This window comes from Pelodiscus sinensis, chromosome 5 (assembly GCF_049634645.1).
Source record: "Pelodiscus sinensis isolate JC-2024 chromosome 5, ASM4963464v1, whole genome shotgun sequence".
Taxonomy (NCBI): Eukaryota; Metazoa; Chordata; order Testudines; family Trionychidae; genus Pelodiscus; species Pelodiscus sinensis.
Window position 1 is genome coordinate 1,575,991 of NC_134715.1, and position 18,749 is coordinate 1,594,739.

General features: G+C 47.7%; 1 long non-coding RNA gene across 5 annotated transcripts in view; it reads right to left on the reverse strand.

Moving 5' to 3' along the window:
* The window catches only part of LOC112546584 (uncharacterized), a 392,852-nt gene extending 375,446 nt beyond the window's left edge, over positions 1-17,406 (reverse strand). For 2 of the 5 annotated variants that reach the window (XR_012903931.1, XR_003090320.2), the window contains exon 1: positions 16,941-17,406. This is a non-coding gene — a long non-coding RNA (uncharacterized LOC112546584). The remainder of the gene's footprint in view (positions 1-16,940) is intronic. The other 3 variants (XR_012903930.1, XR_012903932.1, XR_012903933.1) reach the window with 2 other exon arrangements.
* Between the last annotated feature and the right edge of the window lie 1,343 nt (positions 17,407-18,749).

Consider the following 18,749-nt stretch of genomic DNA (forward strand, 5'->3'; position numbering starts at 1 on the left):
CTTGAGGTGACAGAGTTCCAAGAATGGGAAGACACATTTTGCATGCAGCAAAGCAAATGTTGAAGGAAAAATTCACACTGCTAATGAGAAGTCAGCTGTCACATGAGAGGCCAAGGCAGAAAGAAGAAAGAAGCCGGCACTCACTGGGGGTATGTCTACACTACCCCGCTAGTTCGAACTAGCGGGGTAATGTATGCATACCGCACTTGCTAATGAAGCCCGGGATTTGAATTTCCCGGGCTTCATTAGCATAAGCGGGGAGCCGCCATTTTTAAATCCCCGCTGCTTCGAACCCCGTGTAGCGCGGCTACACGGGGCTCGAACTAGGTAGTTCGGACTAGGGTCCTATTCCGAACTACCGTTACTCCTCGTGAAACGAGGAGTACCGGTAGTTCGGAATAGGCACCCTAGTCCGAACTACCTAGTTCGAGCCCCGTGTAGCCGCGCTACACGGGGTTCGAAGCAGCGGGGATTTAAAAATGGCGGCTCCCCGCTTATGCTAATGAAGCCCGGGAAATTCAAATCCCGGGCTTCATTAGCAAGTGCGGTATGCATACATTACCCTCCTAGTTCGAACTAGGAGGGTAGTGTAGACATACCCTGGTAGATTTCAATACACTCAATGTCTGACAAACATTAAGAAATAACTTCTGACTAGAAGTAGCAAGTTACCAACATGAATGCTCAGGGAAATGCAAGTATTGATAAGGAAGAGAGAAGTGTGTGAGACACTCATCTTGCAAATGAGAGACTAACTTTGTGTTGCTTCAGGAATACAGGAAATGGCACCTCAGAACACCCATGAAAGTGATACTAGAACTACAAAGCTGTGAAGACAAAAGATTTTACAGCTGTAAGGAGTGATCTTTCTGAGGAAAATCATAGGCTTCTGACAAGCAGAACCAGGATTCTCAATGCCTTCTTTACAGCTGCATTCAGCAGGGAGAATGGAAGAAACAGGAATGAGTCAGATGCATATAGAGGGGGAATCAGAAACATAATTAAAAACTGAGGAAAACACCAGGACAGACAGAAAGGGGTTAGATCAGCCCAAACAGAGAGCTAGCTCTAGGACTTGACAGCAAGAAGTTATAAACAAGCCTTTAGTAGACATTTGGTGTTGGTGAAAAATTGCAAAGTGCCTGGAGAGTAGAGAAACTAACCCGATATACCCTGTTCTTAAGGCAGGATCAAAGGAGTAACGAGGAAAATACAGCCTTGCACAAAAAGGTCAGCAGATGTTTTTGAATGAACTAATTAGCTGATTTTGCTCTCTGCCTATTGGGAAACCAGAAGAGTGTTTGATTAATTAAATGCAGATTTAACTTGCTTTGGAGCAGACTCTCCTGCCCGAACAAACCCAGAAAGAGAGAGGTCATTTATCCCAATAAAATTGCATTTGGCCAACTTTTTTTCCTCCAAGCCTACTGCTGTTATTGAAGACACCTGGCTTTTAATGTTCTCACAACAGAACTTCCACTTCTACTGGGTCCTGCGATGAAATCACTCCACAGACGGTCCCCAACCTATAACAATACTTGGGATTCTTCCATCCCAAGTGCAGGACTCTACACTTGTCCTTGTTGAATTTGCTTATGTCGCCATGGCTTCAGAACTGAACAAAAGGATGTGAGGGAACCAGCTCTTGTTTCAACCTTGTGAACAAATGTATAAACTGGTATCTGAAGTTTAAAACAACTGCAACTTCCTGGAGATGACTAAGGGAGGACAGGATAGACATCTATAAAATTATGACCAGTGTGGAGACAAATGAAGAAATAAAAGTTATGTACTTGTCCCCATAACACAAGAACTAGGGGTCACCAAATCAAATTAATAGGCAGCGGGTTTAAAACAAACATGAGGAAGATTTTCTTCACGCAACACACAGTCAACCTGTGGAACTCCTTGCCAGAGGATGTTGTGATGATCAGGACTGTAACCAGGGTTCAAAATCGAGCTAGATAAATGGAGGCTAGGCCCATCAATGGCTATTAGCCAGAATGGGTAGGAATGGAGTTCTTAGCCTCTGTTTGTCAGAAATTGGGAATGGGCCACAGGGGTGGGATGACTTGATTCCCTGTTCTGTTCATTCCCTCTGGGGCACCTGGCATTGGCCACTGTCGGCAGACATGATAGTAGGCTGGATAGACCTTAGGTCTGACCATTCTTATGTTCTCAGATTTGAATATTTTAATCCTTATCCGCACCTCGCCAAAATGATCTAAGCGCTCATGGAAAAGTGCCAGAATGACAACGTTGGGGAATGAGGTCTTCTGTTCCATGAGGACCAGGAGTATAGATCACTTGTACTTGAAGGCTATACAGAGAACATGTTTTGCAGATTGGACTGATGCAAGATAATAGTGTTGCCAACTTTACTGCTAGTCTTATAATATTTGTGGTTTTACTCACCCAAGGTTCAGGCAACAAGTGATTGTGAGAATTGTACCTGTATTTTAAAACCACAGAGGTGGAGGAAACACTTCAAAATGTGACCCTAGCACTCCATGAAAGCTCACAGACCAGAAGAGTAAATAAAAAGAGGTTAGAGCCACATATTTACTACTTTTTAAAATCTCACAATTCGAAGGGGTCAGCTCCTGATTTTTTTTAAACAATTAATGTTGGCAAAACCAATGCAAAGTGGGTCCTGAGATGCCAGATATTGCATTTCGGTTGCTGCTTATCTCTTCCTGCTGAGTGAATTCGACAATCCCCCACCCAGCTCTTATGTGGAGCCCACTGCCGATCTCAAAGAGCTTTAGTTACCCCCATGTTATAGGGCCCCATCTCCATTAATCACAAACCTCTCATTGCTCCTGCAGCCTGCTTGCCTGTACTCACTGCGCGCAACTTTACAGGGAGACCTGTTCCTAGCCCACTCCAGCAACCCTCTTGATCCTGTGTTAGCACAAAACAGGTGGGTCCAGCAGTAAGCCCTTAGAAGCCCACCTGTCTCTCTCATCGGCTCTTTGCGGTGGTCATTTTCTCTGTGTGTTAAATACCAAATAGGGGTGCATGCAGCTCTGGAGGAGCTCCTCTAGCACACAGCATGCCAGCCAAGAGCACGGCCTACTTGAAATCCCAGAGGGATGTCACACGGAGAGCAGGGTACTTGTTTTGCATGGACTGGATACCTGGCTTCATAGCTCCTCTGACTTAGCAAGCGATGGACCAGCGCAGTGCCTCATGGTGCGGTCAACATCAAAACAATCTGGTGGAATGAGGTTATTCCCACAAGTGGGGGGTACTTCCTCCATTTCTTCCCCTCTGGGTGCAGCCCAAATGGCAGCGCATGCGTGAGACATCAGTAGTAAACCCTCCATTGCTTCTCGAGCGGATGGGGCCATGCCGGCACCAGGCTATTTTCACTTCGGATGACTGCTTCTCAGTCACATGCCAACAGTGCTCATCCATTGCCAGTTATTGATGGCCATCTGTGTGCAGCCTCTCACCATCAGGAGGGGGTCTAATTAAGATGGCAGGTGCTGCTGCTCTCTCATAGCACACCCTGGTGCATCAGGATCCGGGGCAATGTTCTTTTGGAACAGAGTCCACCACCCATTCGAAAACTTGGAATCAAAGCAATGGTTTGTGAGAGCAAGCCGATGTAAAACATTGGTCTCATTATGTTGATGCAGGATCATATTTACTAATTTATTAGCATGCAACAGGTTTACCAGTCTGCGCATGGAAAAAGGGGGACTCTTCTGTGACATCCAGGGAATGTCTTGGCTCTGCCAACCCTAACACTGGCAAAAATGGCAGAATATTCCCAGTTCCAACCCTTCTGCCCGTATTTTTAATAAGTGCATTCTCCACATTGAGAAGGCCATGGGAAAGTTTGCCAAACATACTGGGAACATCATTTAGAGAATACTGGTTTTTTACTGCCCTTGCAGCTTATTAAACAGTAAATCACATTTTGGCCACTAACTTCTCTGGAGGCAAGCACCACCTGTATGTTTGTACAGTACCGAACACAGCAGAGCCCTGATCAAAACTGTGGTCTCTGAATACTACTGGAATTGCAATCAGTAATAGGTAGGTTGTTATGACTAGGTATAAGTGGGAATAGAATAGAATAGAATAGAATAGAATAGAATAGAATAGAATAGAATCTTGAGAAATCATCAAGTGCAGTACTGTGTCCTCCCGGCAGGTCCAATCTCTGTCTAATCAATCCTGATGGATATCTATCTACACCGTAAAAGGCAAATGAGGGTTCATTTGGTCAAACTGACCAAAAGGAGTTAGTAGTGTTGCAATGTCATCAGCAACATACAAGAGGCAAGACTCAGTACTCTTGACAGAGCAGTTGGAAGAATGAGCTTTTTGACCAGGCTTGGAAAAGACAGTCAGAAAAGCAACTTGCTCATTTAACAGCAGATCCAGTCCATCCCACCCACTAGTGATATATCTGTCAGGCTGCGAGTTTGGGAAGGTACCACTCCCTCTCACAGCCACTGGGGCTGGAGAAGTGAGACAGGCCAACCGCCAGAAACAGAGAGAACATGAAGCCTACAAACATGGTGAAATGTGGTATCTATTAAATAAAAGGCATGTGCAATATATTTTAAAATCTAATCCATAAAAGGGAGTACTCAGCTATCCTAATTTCTTTCAAGGCTTTGTGCTTAAAAGTATGTATTTAACATAAGTCAGATTTTCCCAGTGCCAAACGCAAAAAGTGACATCGTTTCCAGATGCTGCTTTTAGCAGATCATGTCTTGAGTAATTAAGTGCTGTCAGATCTGAGAGGGCTAGTAACTGAAGATGTACAGAATCCAACTTATCACCCAAGTATACTTGACACAAGGGAGAAAGTGCAAATACGATTCTTCTAGCATGAGTCTTTCATTCTGGTAATGAGCTCTGAAGTGTAGACTAGAAAATTTTCATTTCTCTTTAAAAGGGAAAAGTTCAAATGGAAGAAAGTTTGCAGTAAGTTTGGTTACATGTGCTGAATTATTTAGCTCTTTACATTTCTATGTTTGCTGTTATCTGCACTTGGGCAGGGGGAACACACACAAATAATGTACTGCCTCTAACCTACTTAGTCCGAGGAGGCAGACAGTTCGACTCCAGAGCCGACCATCCACTGTTTGGATTCAGCTCTGTAATGCTCAGAATAGTTTATACCAGTGAATAAACTGAAGCATCGGCAACAGGATCTCCAGCCACTGAAATGTCAGGCAGTCGAGTTTACTGGGCAGCAAGGAGCAGGATTTTCAATCCAGGAGGCTCAAGATTATTCAGGTGAGTTGGGTCACTAACATGTCAATCAACAAGACATGTCCCTCTAAACTTTGGATTCTTCTTGCCATCTGTAAATACTATCTGCTTCCAGCAACATTTTAAAAGACCCATTTCCAGATGGCTTTCACTGTTCAGAAGTCCTCAACTGCACTGGCCCTGCTGGTGGGTGAGAGTCCCCTAAATTGAGGGGCACAATCTATCTCCCCGCCGTGTTGGAGTGGACGAAAGCAAAGAGCAAGGTTGCAGAGGAGGTGCTGACTTCAAAGTCCCTGAATCCTAGGTGAGCAGCCTAGCTATCCTCCATAGGGGACACGGTCAGAGAGACAGCTAGACGCCAGCCTCTGCAAATCTGTGACGCTGACATTGACCAGCAGACAACACTGGCGAAATCCTGGCCCCACTGAATTCACTGACAGACTCACAGGGACTCTAACAGGGGCATGATTTCCCACGCATGGGTGCTTCTCTGGCCTTCTCTGGGAGCTGCAGGGTCAGTGCTGGGGCCGGGCTAGAGCACGGAAACCCTCCTGGGGCTGCAAGGACATGCTGACCGCTCCCAGGAGCCATGTGGAACAAGCATGGGCAGGGAGGGAGCCCGTCTTAGTCCTGCTGTACTGACCTTTTCAAATAGCCTGAGCCCTTGGGTATTTGCCTCCTTCCCTTTCCACCCCCCTATCACCAGCAGGCCGGGTGCCTCTGCCAAAATGTTCACGACATGCCATTCTTTTAAAGAGAAAACCAGTTCTCTCCAATGTATTGTTCTAGAAAGTCTAATTATTTTAGAGCAGCTCTACTGGTCAGGAATCTGCTACCATTAATATCTGTGACGTGTTGGTAACCTCTCTGGATAATTTTTTTATAAACTATATGTACATTGCAAATCAGTGCTGTAATGAGGTTCTGGCAAGTTATTCTGAGTACCAAGTTAATGACTAAATCCAAAATTAGATTAAGTCCACCTCAAGTTGTATTGTTCTGCCTTTGTCAACGGGACCAGCTTTGTTAGCTCAGTCTGTTAAATTACTGTCTTGCTTTCCATGGCCCATTGGGGATAATTAAAGCAGCCAAACTGTGACTGGAAAAAAAAAAAAAAAAAGAGTATTGCTGAATATTTCACTGGGTATCAGTATTTGGCAGGATGCCTGTGATATCTGTCCTGAAGAATTCATAAAGTATGCCACAGTAGGCCCCAAAAGCATGCCTCATTAGGATCTAAATGGTGATCTACATTAAAAGCAACAAAGAAAGACAACCAACATTTTGGAGTGTTGTTCTAAGTCATTCGTTCCCTTCTAGGAAAGCATCACAGCAGGGATTTCAAGCAGGACGACAGTACAAAGGAATACACACTGTTACTTCCATGAAGTGATTTGCCTAAACCCAGAGTCAGGGAAGCATTTAGGCACAAGATTAACTAGAAAGCCATCCTGAAGTTAAACCCAGCTTGGAAGTCGCTGGGAGTTAAGCACCGACTTCCAGCTGAGCGTGATTTCCAGTGCCCTGCTGAACTGGCACCCCAGGGCTGGATCTTGCTGCTATGGCACCGAGGATTTGGCGGGAGCCGTGCCACGCCAGTTACTGTGCTGCTGGGCACAGTGCTGTGCGCACTCAGGGACGGGGCGATGCAGCTGGCAGAGGGGACCGTGCTCTCTGTGCTGGCTTTGTGACTGAAGCACCGCACCCACTTCTCCAAGACAGCTTCTCAGCTGCTGCAAGTCAGCATGGTGCCTTTGCCTTCGTCCCCCGGCTGTCATGCGCATCAATCCTCCACAGAGCACTTCGCTCTGCGTCCTTGTCCTCGAGTACCAACGCTCTCACCCTGCAGGACCGGAACCCCGTCCTGCCATGGCCACTTTCCCCTGCACACCAGTGCTCCGTACAGCATCTCTGAGGCACACATGTCCATACTGTAGCAGAGTTTGCCCTAACTGCTAAGCCCTGGGCACGTTCTTCTGCAGGATAGGGAAGACTTTCTACACAGGGCCTGTGCAAATGTTGTCTCCGTCAGCACAGCTCCCAGCTACACTCACTAGTGAGCAGGACTGGACCTCTGGCAGGGAGTTATTTTTCTCATTTCATCCTGAGCTCAGAAAAAACTCCTTGTGCTTCCCAACACGGCTTATTACCGATTCTGAATTGGCCTCCCAGTCTTTGTGGTCGGGTGGTTGATGGCAGCGTAGTTCATGGTTCCCCCTGCTTGAAGAGTCACAGGTACCTCTTCAAGAGCCTACAGCCCATGTCCTTCCTCCTCAGCCAGCCCAAACTGAGCTGGGCTGCCTCCTATTATCTATCCCTTCCGCCCAGAGCATGCAACATTTCCCAACTGACCGGTAGCAATCTGGCATCACAAATTTCCACAGTGCAGGCTGAAAGAAAAAAATCAGACTAGAATAATGTAGGGCCAAGATGTCGGTGCAGGAAGTTTAGAACAGCGGCTCACACTTTCCAGACTACTGTACCCCTTTCAGGAGTCTGACTGATCTTGCATACCACCACATTTCAAAACCTACACATCTGAATGTAAGAGTGTCAGAACACACTGCTACTGGGGAGAAAAGCTCACTCATTTTTAAAATAAATCAGTTGGAATATAAATATTGTATTCACATTTCAGTGTATAGTGTACAGTATACACTAGAACAGTATAAACAGGTCCCTGTATGAAGTCGTCGTTTGTACTGACTTTTCTAGTGCTTTTTATGTCAGCAAAAAAGATTTTTCCTCTGGATGGTTGTGAATGTAAAGGGCCTAAGTAACCTAACCTGGTCACTGTGCTAAAAGGATTTGGTTTCCATTGACGTGCAGAGTATTAAAGTACAACTTAATCCTAGTGAGATTAATTCAGGATCACAATGCTCTTGATTATACAATTCCACAAGATGTAATGGCCCCTAAACACCCTGTGGTACAGATTCTCACATCAGAAGCCCAACATGGTTCTGTGTCAGGTAAGGGGAAAAGATGATGCCTAAAGCCAGCACTTCTAGTTTGGAGATTGAATGGAGACTTTGTAACTGGCCCGTTTTTGATGGCCACACTATAATAAGACCACTGGTATATATTTTGGAGAGGGCTAAGGTCATGCTACCCACGATGACAGAGTAAAAAGCATTTGTATGAGAGTCTGACTGGCTGAGTTCCTACGGACAGGATTACTTAATGCTGCTGGGATGTTATTGTGTTAGGGTATGTCTACACTACCCCGCTAGTTCGAACTAGCGGGGTAATGTAGGCATACCGCACTTGCTAATGAAGCCCGGGATTTGAATTTCCCGGGCTTCATTAGCATAAGCGGGGAGCCGCCATTTTTAAATCCCCGCTGCTTCGAACCCCGTGCAGCGCGGCTACACGGGGCTCGAACTAGGTAGTTCGGACTAGGGTGCCTATTCCGAACTACCGGTACACCTCGTTACCAGAGATTCTCTGCCAGATATTTGATAGTCTGCTTCCTTGCCTCTCCAAAGCTCTACCTGGCAAGCTACAGGCACAATTAAATTCCAACCCAGTAACATTTAGCACTTCTTATGGCGTCCCAAGAACTTGATGAAATGCCCCGATGGGGGCTTGATGGAGCTAGTGGTCAAGGGGACGGACATCGGGTAGCTCTCCTGTCCCGCCAACTCAGGAATCTCTGACACCCTTTGGCTATCGCAGGGAGAGGGAAAGGGGTGCTCACTGGCCAGCCGTCTCTAGCTCTCATGATTTAACCTCAAGCAGTGGCCATGTGAATCCCCGTTAGGCCCCATTCCAGGAGCCCCACGCTCGTACCCTGGGGAAAGGGAATCCAGCCTGAAAGATGTTGCTGGTCTCGCCGATCACCTGTCTGGGGCCAAGGAGGAGTGATTTTCTTCCATGGGCCAGCTGGCAGGTGACCGGGGAGTTTTCTACTTTCCTCACAGCACTTTCAAGCCCTGGCAGGTTAGGTTGGACCACGTCATCCCCCTCCCTGAAGTACACGGGTTGAGTTGTTGCTTCAGCCCAACTTGTGGCTGGTTCCCACTGTGACTAGAAGGAGAAAATGAACCAGCCCCAGAGGTAAGAGAGCTGGGATTTGGGGATGGGCCTTGGGCTCATGGGAGAAGGTGAGCCATTGTGGGCAGAGGTCATAACCTTGGTCCCACTGAGGCCAGGACTCAGAGCAAGCCAAGTCCTGCTAGGTAGGCTGAGTAGAGCCAGACCCAAGATCTGGGTTGTATAGTAGGGTGCCCTTTACGCCCCAGACTGGGATCATTTAAATACCTGATGTAGGGTAACAGGGCAGGTACTGCCCCTTCCTTGTGAGTATGTTTAACAACAGTTTATTTTGAGCAGTCTGCATCTTAATTCCATGTCCCTGTCTGGCTTCACGTCACCGTCGGGCCCCCTGCAAGATGGGGAAGTATCACCTCCATTTTTCAGAGCGAATGAGAGGTGCTGAGAGTGAAAGTGACTTCTCCCAAAGCCATTAGTAATTAGTAATTACAACGGTGCTTTATTTCTATTGTATTAGTGCTTGTAATCTAGAAAAAAAAACGAATAGTCTGGCAGCACTTTAAAGACTAACAAAACATGTAGATGGACTCATGAGCTTTCGTGGGCACAGCCCACTTCTTCAGATGTACCCACGAAAGGTCATGAGCCTATCTACATGTTTTGTTAGTGTTTAAGGTGCTGCTAGGCTATTCGTTGTTGTTGTTGAAGTTTTTCCAGTCACAGACTAACTCGGCTGCCCCTCTGAAGCTTGTAATCTAAATCAGAGAAGGTTTCTACAGAAACCGTGTCTGTCAATGCCTCCTGTCAGTCTGGGTTCGCCAGGAAGAGGCACCCTTTGCTCCATGGTGATCTGTCCACCCCTGCTTGCAGCACTTCCAGAATAGACTGCTTCAACGAACTCCACTTAACACCAGCTACAAAGGCCATGGCAGAAATTGTGACTGGCCAGCAGCATTGGAACCCATGGGAGGGCAGGGTGGAGCAGACAAAGCAAACCACCCCAGGCTCTCCGTTCAAGACTGGCTCCTACTGACAGTGCGAGTTCTGATCTGCAGAGCTACACGCAAGCTGGAATTTAGCTGTTTTGCTGCCACCTCCTTCTCACCTCCCCAGCTGTGATCTAAAGGGAGGTTGCAGCAGACACAACCTCTGGTGAAAGTCTCAGCAGTGGCTGGGAACAGTATTACATTGTTTTCTGAACTGGAAAGCATTTTCAATAACCCTTTCCATCTACACTGCGCCATCACTGTACTGCTACAGTACTTGTCATGTAGACCCAGCTGTAGTGAATAGATAAAATAAGCCACAATATTATCTTAATATACAATCGCTTTAATGCAAAAAAAACCCAAACCCTCAGTTGGCGCAGGATTTCTAATTCTTTAACTGCCACTTAAAATGCTTTAAATCCTGCACAAGTCTAAAAATATGTTCTGATCTGAGCCATCCAAATACAAAACACGATAGCCTTGTTTTATGTTTGTTCTTGTAAAATATTGTTCAAGTAAAATACCGGTTTCACACAAGAAACTGAGTTACTGCGACTGGCCCTATTCTAGGAGAGACACTGACAAATCCCCAGACAATGTAGTATGCTGAATAGAAACATGAAAACAAGCGAGGGAACCTTTTTTTCTATTGCTGTAGGCATCCCTAACTAGATACCTGAGCTGCAAACTCCAGAGAGTCTATATAAGCGAGGGCTGAAAAAAGCATTGGTGAATGTAGTATTTTGCATTGATGAGAATGACCTTCAAAGTATAATCCTATAGCCAAGCCTTCTGAATGTCTATGAAAGAGGTCAGATATCAAATCAAAATGTTCTCAACGTGTTAATTGTCCCGCTCGATCCTCTAAAGCCCTATTGACACAATATACTCTTAGAACTTCTAATGTCTAAACCCGTTTGGTCACTAAATGGATTCCAAGTCCCCGTGACTCTAATGAGAATTTTGCTGCACAGGGATAAAATATTAGCAAAAAAAACCTGTGTGCAGCTAATTAGTGCAACAAAGTGCTTTTGAGTTCAGAACATTTAACTGAAGCTTATCAAGACCACTATAAATTACTAAATAGCTATTCCAAGTCTCACCACATACATTACACCTCTTGTTACACAACTCATAATATTTGACATTAATAGGAACAGTAATGGCCGAGATAAGTTTTCAGCCACTTTCACTGCCTACTACATGCAGCTGAGGTGAATTGTTTAAATAAATAGGAATTTACCTTGATACATCTCTTTGTCTACCCATGTCTTTGGCACCCGACCATAGTTATTTAATACTTGTTGTCCGACAGAACGTTACCGCACCCCTGTACAAGAGTGAAAGTATTAACCTTGCACTGTCTTGGTGACATTAGCATCGCATCTCCAGGAGGGTGGAATTGCTTCTCTCATTTTGAAAAGAGGGAGCTGAGGCAGAGTGAGAGAGAGTTGGATTTTTGAGAAAGCCCAGAGGAATTAGGTACCCGATTCCTACTGAAAGTCAATGGGAGCTAGGCACCTAAGGCAGGCAGAAAATAAGTTTGAAAGCATCATGTAAAATCAACTGCCCAGGGCCAAACAAGTATTCCACGCCAAAGCCAGGAATAAAACTGGATTTTTCTGGCTCATGGACGTTCTGGTTAATTAATTTGTGTGACAAAACTACTTAGCCTCCCAGCCCAACTCTGGGACCTGCCCAAATGCTGGTGGCTGTACAGGCCTGTGGAGGCAGACCTACAGAGCTCACAAAGGAGATAAAACAGCCGACGGGAAGGCTTTCCCTCTCAGATCACAGCTCAGGAACTGACACACATACAAGAGGGGCCAGAGTGCTGATGTTTTCAACGGTTTGGGTGTTGCTGCTCTCTGAAGTGCACCGCTGCAGCAAGGCAGAGTGGCCTCCCTCCAGACCTTAGAAGGAAGGGGCCATTACGACTGCAGATTCGGGAGCTTAAGTTAATTTCCAAAGGGATTTGGGCACTCAGTGAATATCCCATCAGCAGTGGATGTACAAAGGGGCTCTAAGGCATTACGGAACCCACCACCCGGCAGCATCCACAGAACCTCCGCTTCTCGTAGAAACCGAGGGGCTTCCCAAACACCAGCATGGCCCTGGCTTCCCAGGGAATGGCCTGTGGTTAGGGGGAGGTTTTTTCAAAGGGTGGGTTAGTGGCCACATCACTCTCAGTCCCTGGCGCTTGCACCTCCTTCCCCATGCCTGAAACTCCAGGCCTTCCCTGGCCCAGCATTACCCAGCTCTCTTGCCTGCAGCACCTCCTCTCTCACCCCTTCCCAGGGAACTCCTCTCCTTCTTGGCCCAGGGGCTGCTGGGCCTTTGGCAGATATGGCCAGTCCATTCAGGTGCCTAAATGGGCACTGATCCTTTCTGAAAACCTGCCGCTCCTCCTCCACCCACGGTGTGCGGAACACTGGTGGAAATCCAGCCCCGAGCCTCATTTTGCTCCTTTTGGCCAAGGCTCTCAAAGGCACATGCCTAAAATTAGTCTCTTGAAACTACAGTGGTCTGATTCTCGGAAGGGCTGACCTCTTGGCTGCTTCCCCCCCACCCCATGTTGTCTTGCTAAGAGTGTCCTGGTGTAAAAAAAAAAATCTACTTACAAACTGGAGATTTCAGCCAAAAACCTCAATAACGTTAAAATACGGTGGGTGCTAGATTTCTGTTGTGCCAAGACAATACCACATGCATGCAGTTCCTTGGAACAAAAAAAGGTTCAATAATGTGGTCAGAAGAAAATCATTCTCAGCATATCTTAAAGGAATAAAAACAGGGCCGAGTCCTCGTTGGAGAGACTCATCATCTGATAATCTGAATACTCCAACAATGGCCTTTTTCAGCTGGCAGAGAATAACCAGTCAAAAAGTTGCAGCTATGCTGATCAATAAACCTGAAAAATTCCCTTAATAAATTAGCTTCCAGACAGCAAGGGGAAGAGGGGGGTAGGTCTTGTCATGCCTGGTACATTTGCCTTCCTTATGCTTAGCGGATGAAATTAATCACCAGCACTCAACCTAACTTCACCCCCACCCACATCAAGGGGAGTTTTACCTTCGATGTCAGTGAGAGCAGAGTTAAGGCAGCATTGAGCACTGTTGAAAAATCTTACCCAGCACTCCTGTTTTGTGAGGTTCTGAGATTCTCCTGCAAGCTCCTGAGAGTCACAGGAACACGGACTCGGACCTTGCAGAATCAGCCCCGTAAGACTCACTTGATTATATGCTTGGGGGGTGGGAGGGAGGGAGGAATCACTCAGTACAGAGGTCCTGTGCAAAGACATCTCTGTTATTTAAAGTTCACCGGTGTAAGTACGGCAGACGGTTTGCAGAGGCCACCACCACTACGACAAGTTTACCCTGTAAAGAAAAGTGTTCCCCTGGCACCTATTATGAGGCATTAAATACCTAACTAGAATAACCAGAGCAAGAAACTATGAAATGGAAATGTTACCTTTGTGCCTTGAGAGAATCGAAATGAGCGAGAGAGTCCTCTAGCCTCTCACTGTATTTGACCCACTTCTTCAATAAGCTGCAGTAGCAAGCTATATTCCAGAATAATTGCTATCAGATTAGAGAGTGTCATTTTGCTCAGCCAGGCTTCCAAAAGAAGCAGAGCTGGTGTGTTTCTAAAGATACACTGAAGACACAGCTAGGAACTTTTGTGATTCTATGTATTTACCTAAGAACCAAAGGCCCATCTAGCCTAGTGTCCTGTCTTCCAACAGTGGCCAATGCCAGATGCCCCAGAGGGAGTGAACAGAACAGGGATCCACTCCGTCACCCACTCCCAGCCTCTGACAAACAGGCTAGGGACACCATCCCTGCCCATCCTAGCTAATAAGTATTTATGGACCTAACCTCCATGAATTTCTAATTCTTTCTTGAACCCTGTTGTAGTCCTGGCCCTCATAATATCCTTTGGCAAGGAGTTCCACAGGTTGGCTGTGTGAAGAAAAACATCCCTTTGTTTGTATTAAACCTACTAATTTCACTTGGTGACCCTTAGCTTCTATGTTATAGGAAGGAGTAAATAACTCTTCTTTATTCATTTTTCCCCACACCAGCCATGATTTTATAGACCCCAATCTAGCATGGGCTCTAGCCCAAGGATCTACACTTCAGTCAAAGAGCCCATTGCCTGGAACCCCATGAACCTGAGTCAGCTGACATGGGGTACGTCTGCACTGCAATTGAAAAACCATGGCTGACCTATGTAACAAGGATGCCCTAAAGACTATCACTGGCTTTCAGGGTCCAACTTTAAGGTGTCCTTAAGTTGGGCAGCTGAAAAACAGAGACAGAAGAACTCACCATTCACTTCTGACAAGATAGGCCCAATGTAAAATAAGACTGAAGAGGCACAGGGGGCCGGCCCATTGAGTCCAATGCACCGATTTTAACAACAAAACACATTTTACTACTCCTGTTAGCACTGCAAAAGCGAACGCTCCTGGATTCTATAGCTTGCCAGGCATCCATAACCAGTGGTGACTGAGGTGCCAGCGCTCCTCTGGGCCTATCCAAGAAGGGCAGTATAATGTTACATGGCAACTTCTTGAGATTTTCAAAACACATAAATACAGAAAATGGTTAGAAGTCTAACAAACTAATGGTCTCTTCTGATTGTTTCAGTATTTGGTGGGGAAGATTAGGCACAATCTAAATAAGCATTGTTACTGAATAGTACATTATCTTTCCTATCATTTTACATTATCTACATAAACAAAGTACATCAAATTACTCTTGTCTGTATCCCCTTCTGTGTTTATTTCAGCTGATGCATTCATAGAATTTCATCCTATTACCTCAAATATTTCCCTTCTTTCATTTTCATTGATAGCTGTAAAATTTGATGCCCTCACAGCTGGTCCTGTGAAGACATGTGCTGAATTTATTCTGATTAATTTCAAAATATGAAATCCCCAAATCTGGAACCCTTCCCAGCTGACACAGCTGCCTAATTCACGCCTCAGGTCAGGGGGCTGCTCAGAGTAGCAGGGATGCAACGAGCACAAGAGGGGGCACTTGCTGCCCCCCCGATTTCTGCTGTGCCCTGAACTCCTCTGCCCCCCAACAGAACTTGTAAATGTGCTTTCCTGCTCTCAATGGTTATGCATAATTGGAGATGAGACCTCCCGCATGTAGGCTCATGGAGGCAAAATGCTTGGTTTCTGTTCCAGACTCCAGAGAGGCGGTGCAATTCCCATGCCTTCGTGGGACACCACTCTGCAAGTTAGAAATGGCCAGTAGTCAGTTAATTGAAACTCAGGCCCCTTACGATCAATGGGTTCTAGGAGGAAGCAGCCAGCCAGCTTGACATCCCTTCTGCTACAGCCCTGTGAGAGGCAGTTTCACCTCCCTTGCCCACCAGTCCTGCTCCATAGAGTGGGGTGGAGCCCCCAGCTCCTGTCTACCCCTTTCAGCAGAGCTCCATGTGCCCCTGGAGGGAGAAAAGAGGTGGGAACAGGCCCTGAGCAATGGTCCCCGACAGGAGCCAGAGAAGAGCAAGGGAAGCGCCTTGCCTCCAGCCCCTGGATGCTGTTAGCTGCGTGATGTAGGACCCAGTCACACATACCTCCCCCATCACGCCCCTGAACAGTGAGAGTTCCAGGCCCATGAAGTCACCCGCAGCACCCAGCAAACTCCTGCTGGGAAACCTGGCTTTGACGGGAGGGTATAGCTGGAAACATACAGGACAAGATTTGGTCCCACCCCAAGGAACACCACGCCTGGCCTTCCCAGCTCCTCATTCGGCCCTCAGTCCGAATCCCTACCGCACGGCTTGGGTTCATCTTGCTGCCACTGCCCTTCTGGGGTACTGCAGCCGTGCCGCACAGGTGTGCGATTATCTCCATGCATCAGCATCAACCTGACAACCCCAAGGAACGAACAAGCCCCAGAAATGCCGGTTTCTGTTGTATCTAGTGACATGGCCATGGGGGGGGGGGGGGGGGTTAAAGACAAGGAAGAGCTTTTGCAATGCAGGCTCATGCTCACTGATTAATCTCATCTTAAGGGGGAGGGGGTGGCCTGAGAGGCTTCGCGTTCGGTTCAGATGTTCAGCTACTGACCTGGAGCCTATTGCAAACTGCTGCTGAGCCTGGGCCCCATTGTGCAGAGCAAGATTTCTTGCCAACCCTCATGTACAAGCATCAGTACTGCCCATTCCCAGACAAACCGCCAGCACCTGGGTGCTGAGCTAACCCAGAACAGTCAATTCCTGTCCCACACAATTACAGTAGCTTGCCAATTGCCATGGCAGCTTGGCACCAAGAAGCAACAGCCCCCGAGAGAAGAGGGGCAGCAGCAGAACTAAAAGCTGATAAAGCACCAGCACCTGCTGGCACGGAGACGTAGTGTGGAACCCTTGCAGAGGAGTGACTGTTGTGCATTCGTTGCTGGGGGTTTCCCCCAGCAGATACAGCTCCATTGTATTCAGGTTTGGAGCTACAGGGGGAAGTGCTGGCAGCACTCCAGCGGGAAGGGGGCTCTCTCTGGACAGGGAGGTTAATGCCTAGGAGGCCCATGGCAGAGAAAGCAGAAGAGCATTTGAACCGACGGCAGGAGGCAGGAGGCAGGGCAGCGGGAATGACTGCAGGGGACACCAGCAAGCGGCGTGTTTCAACAGCTGCTGTACAGCACCCGGGGTTAAAACAGTAACACACATTTTATGCAGAGAACTTGGTCTCGGGTCACTCACCAGCCAGCGCGTCCCTTGCCGCCAGGCCTGGGCCTGCAGCCCCGCCAGCTCCACGTCCCCTGCTGTCGCGATGGTTGGCCTTTTCCCTCGGCCCCAGCCAGCTCACTCAGAACTTCACCCCTCTTGGGGCAGCCCAGAGTCCCACAGAGCAGAAGTTCGGAGCTCCTGGGCAGTGTTGTCAGCACCAGCCTGGGCTCTGTGGTGCCTGCCTCAGCTAGCCCCTTTCCTGCAGGGTGTCCAGAGACCTGCCCTCTCCTCTAGCATCTAGCCCAGCAACCCGTGTTAAACCACCACAGAGCTGCCCCGCACCATCCCTGGGGCTGCTTCCTACCCTGCCCCTCCACACGTGCCTCTGCCCTGGCAGTCCAGCTTTTTCCTCAGGAGTTTGCAGCCTCCCCAGCAGCCCGGCAGTTTGCTCTGCAGCCTTCTCATCACAGCTGGGACTGGCCCTGCAATTAGCAGCCTCTGAGGAGGTAACTGGCCTGCCTGTTAACCCCGTAGTGGCTGTGCTGGAAGGGCTCTGGAGACTCATGGACTTTAAGGTCAGAAGGGACCATCAGGACCGTCTAGTCTGACCCCCTGCCAGCCTCTCAGAGCCTGATTCAAAGGCCACTGATGTCAGGGGGAGTCTTTGCTGATCCCAGTGTGGTTTGGATCAGGTCCCTAGCGTCCTAGGAAGGAAGAATAAATACGTATCAGCCCCCATTTCCCTGCAGCAGGCTACCCGGCAGAGGTACTGCTAGGGCCTGCACGGCCTGGCTGCCATCCAGGTGAGGGCCAGAGAGGCAGCTGGACCATCCCAATGGCCCCATTCACTATCACAATGCAGGGCTCTGGGTACTGAGCAGATATAAGCACAGGAAGTAGAGATGCAGCCCCCGCAGATTTTGCACCCGACTTCCCCACACCAGGACTCCTCCAGCCCTGGGTCCAGCTTCTGGGCAGCTCCTGTGGGGTCCTCCTGGCCCCAGGCACTTTTCTGGACCCATGGGGTCTTGCTGCCCACAAGCTCTGCCTGCCCTCAGGGTTCCGCTGCCCACTGGCCCCCCTGAAAACTCGTCAGCCCACTGGCCCCACCAGCCCCGGGGTCCTGGTGATGGTTGCCAACCCTCCCGGACTGGATATTGAGGACAAGCTCCTCTTGCATTTGTGCAGAGAGTCCCATGTCATCCCTATCGTCTGGGACAGAGCGGATGGCTTACTGCTCTAGGTTTGTACAGCACCTAGCGCAATGGCATCCTGCTCCTGATGGGGGCTGCTGGGAGCTACCACAATACATGTAATAAATAAATCATAATAATAGGATAGCAAATGCAGGGTGTTCAGATGGGGCTATGGAATGTATCATCCGTCTGACGCAATGTATGGTGCATTATTTCCCATCCGTGGGGGGAGGCGGGAAATAGCTAGAACGGTAAGTACATAGGGTGAACTGCCCCCCAGGTGCAAATGGATCTCCATATTCTTCCCCCACTGACAAAAAAGGAGCAAAATGGTATATTTAGGAAATGTTACATTTACAGATGCTCTCTGTAAGCCGATTCATTTCATAGCCCTTCATATTGCACGTGAAGAACTGAGACGATGCATTTGTTTTCATATCACTCCAACTGGGCACATCAGTGCAGTTAAGAGGGTATTGCTCCGGATGTTTACTTGCACTCTCCAAGGTATATGGATAGGAATGCCAACAGAAATGTTTTAAAACAACTCGATTCCACCATCAGCTTTTTGATTTGGACAGAAAGAAACGAAAAACTCAAAATTACCTAGAACTCTCATGAGACCAGCTCTTGCATGATACCACTT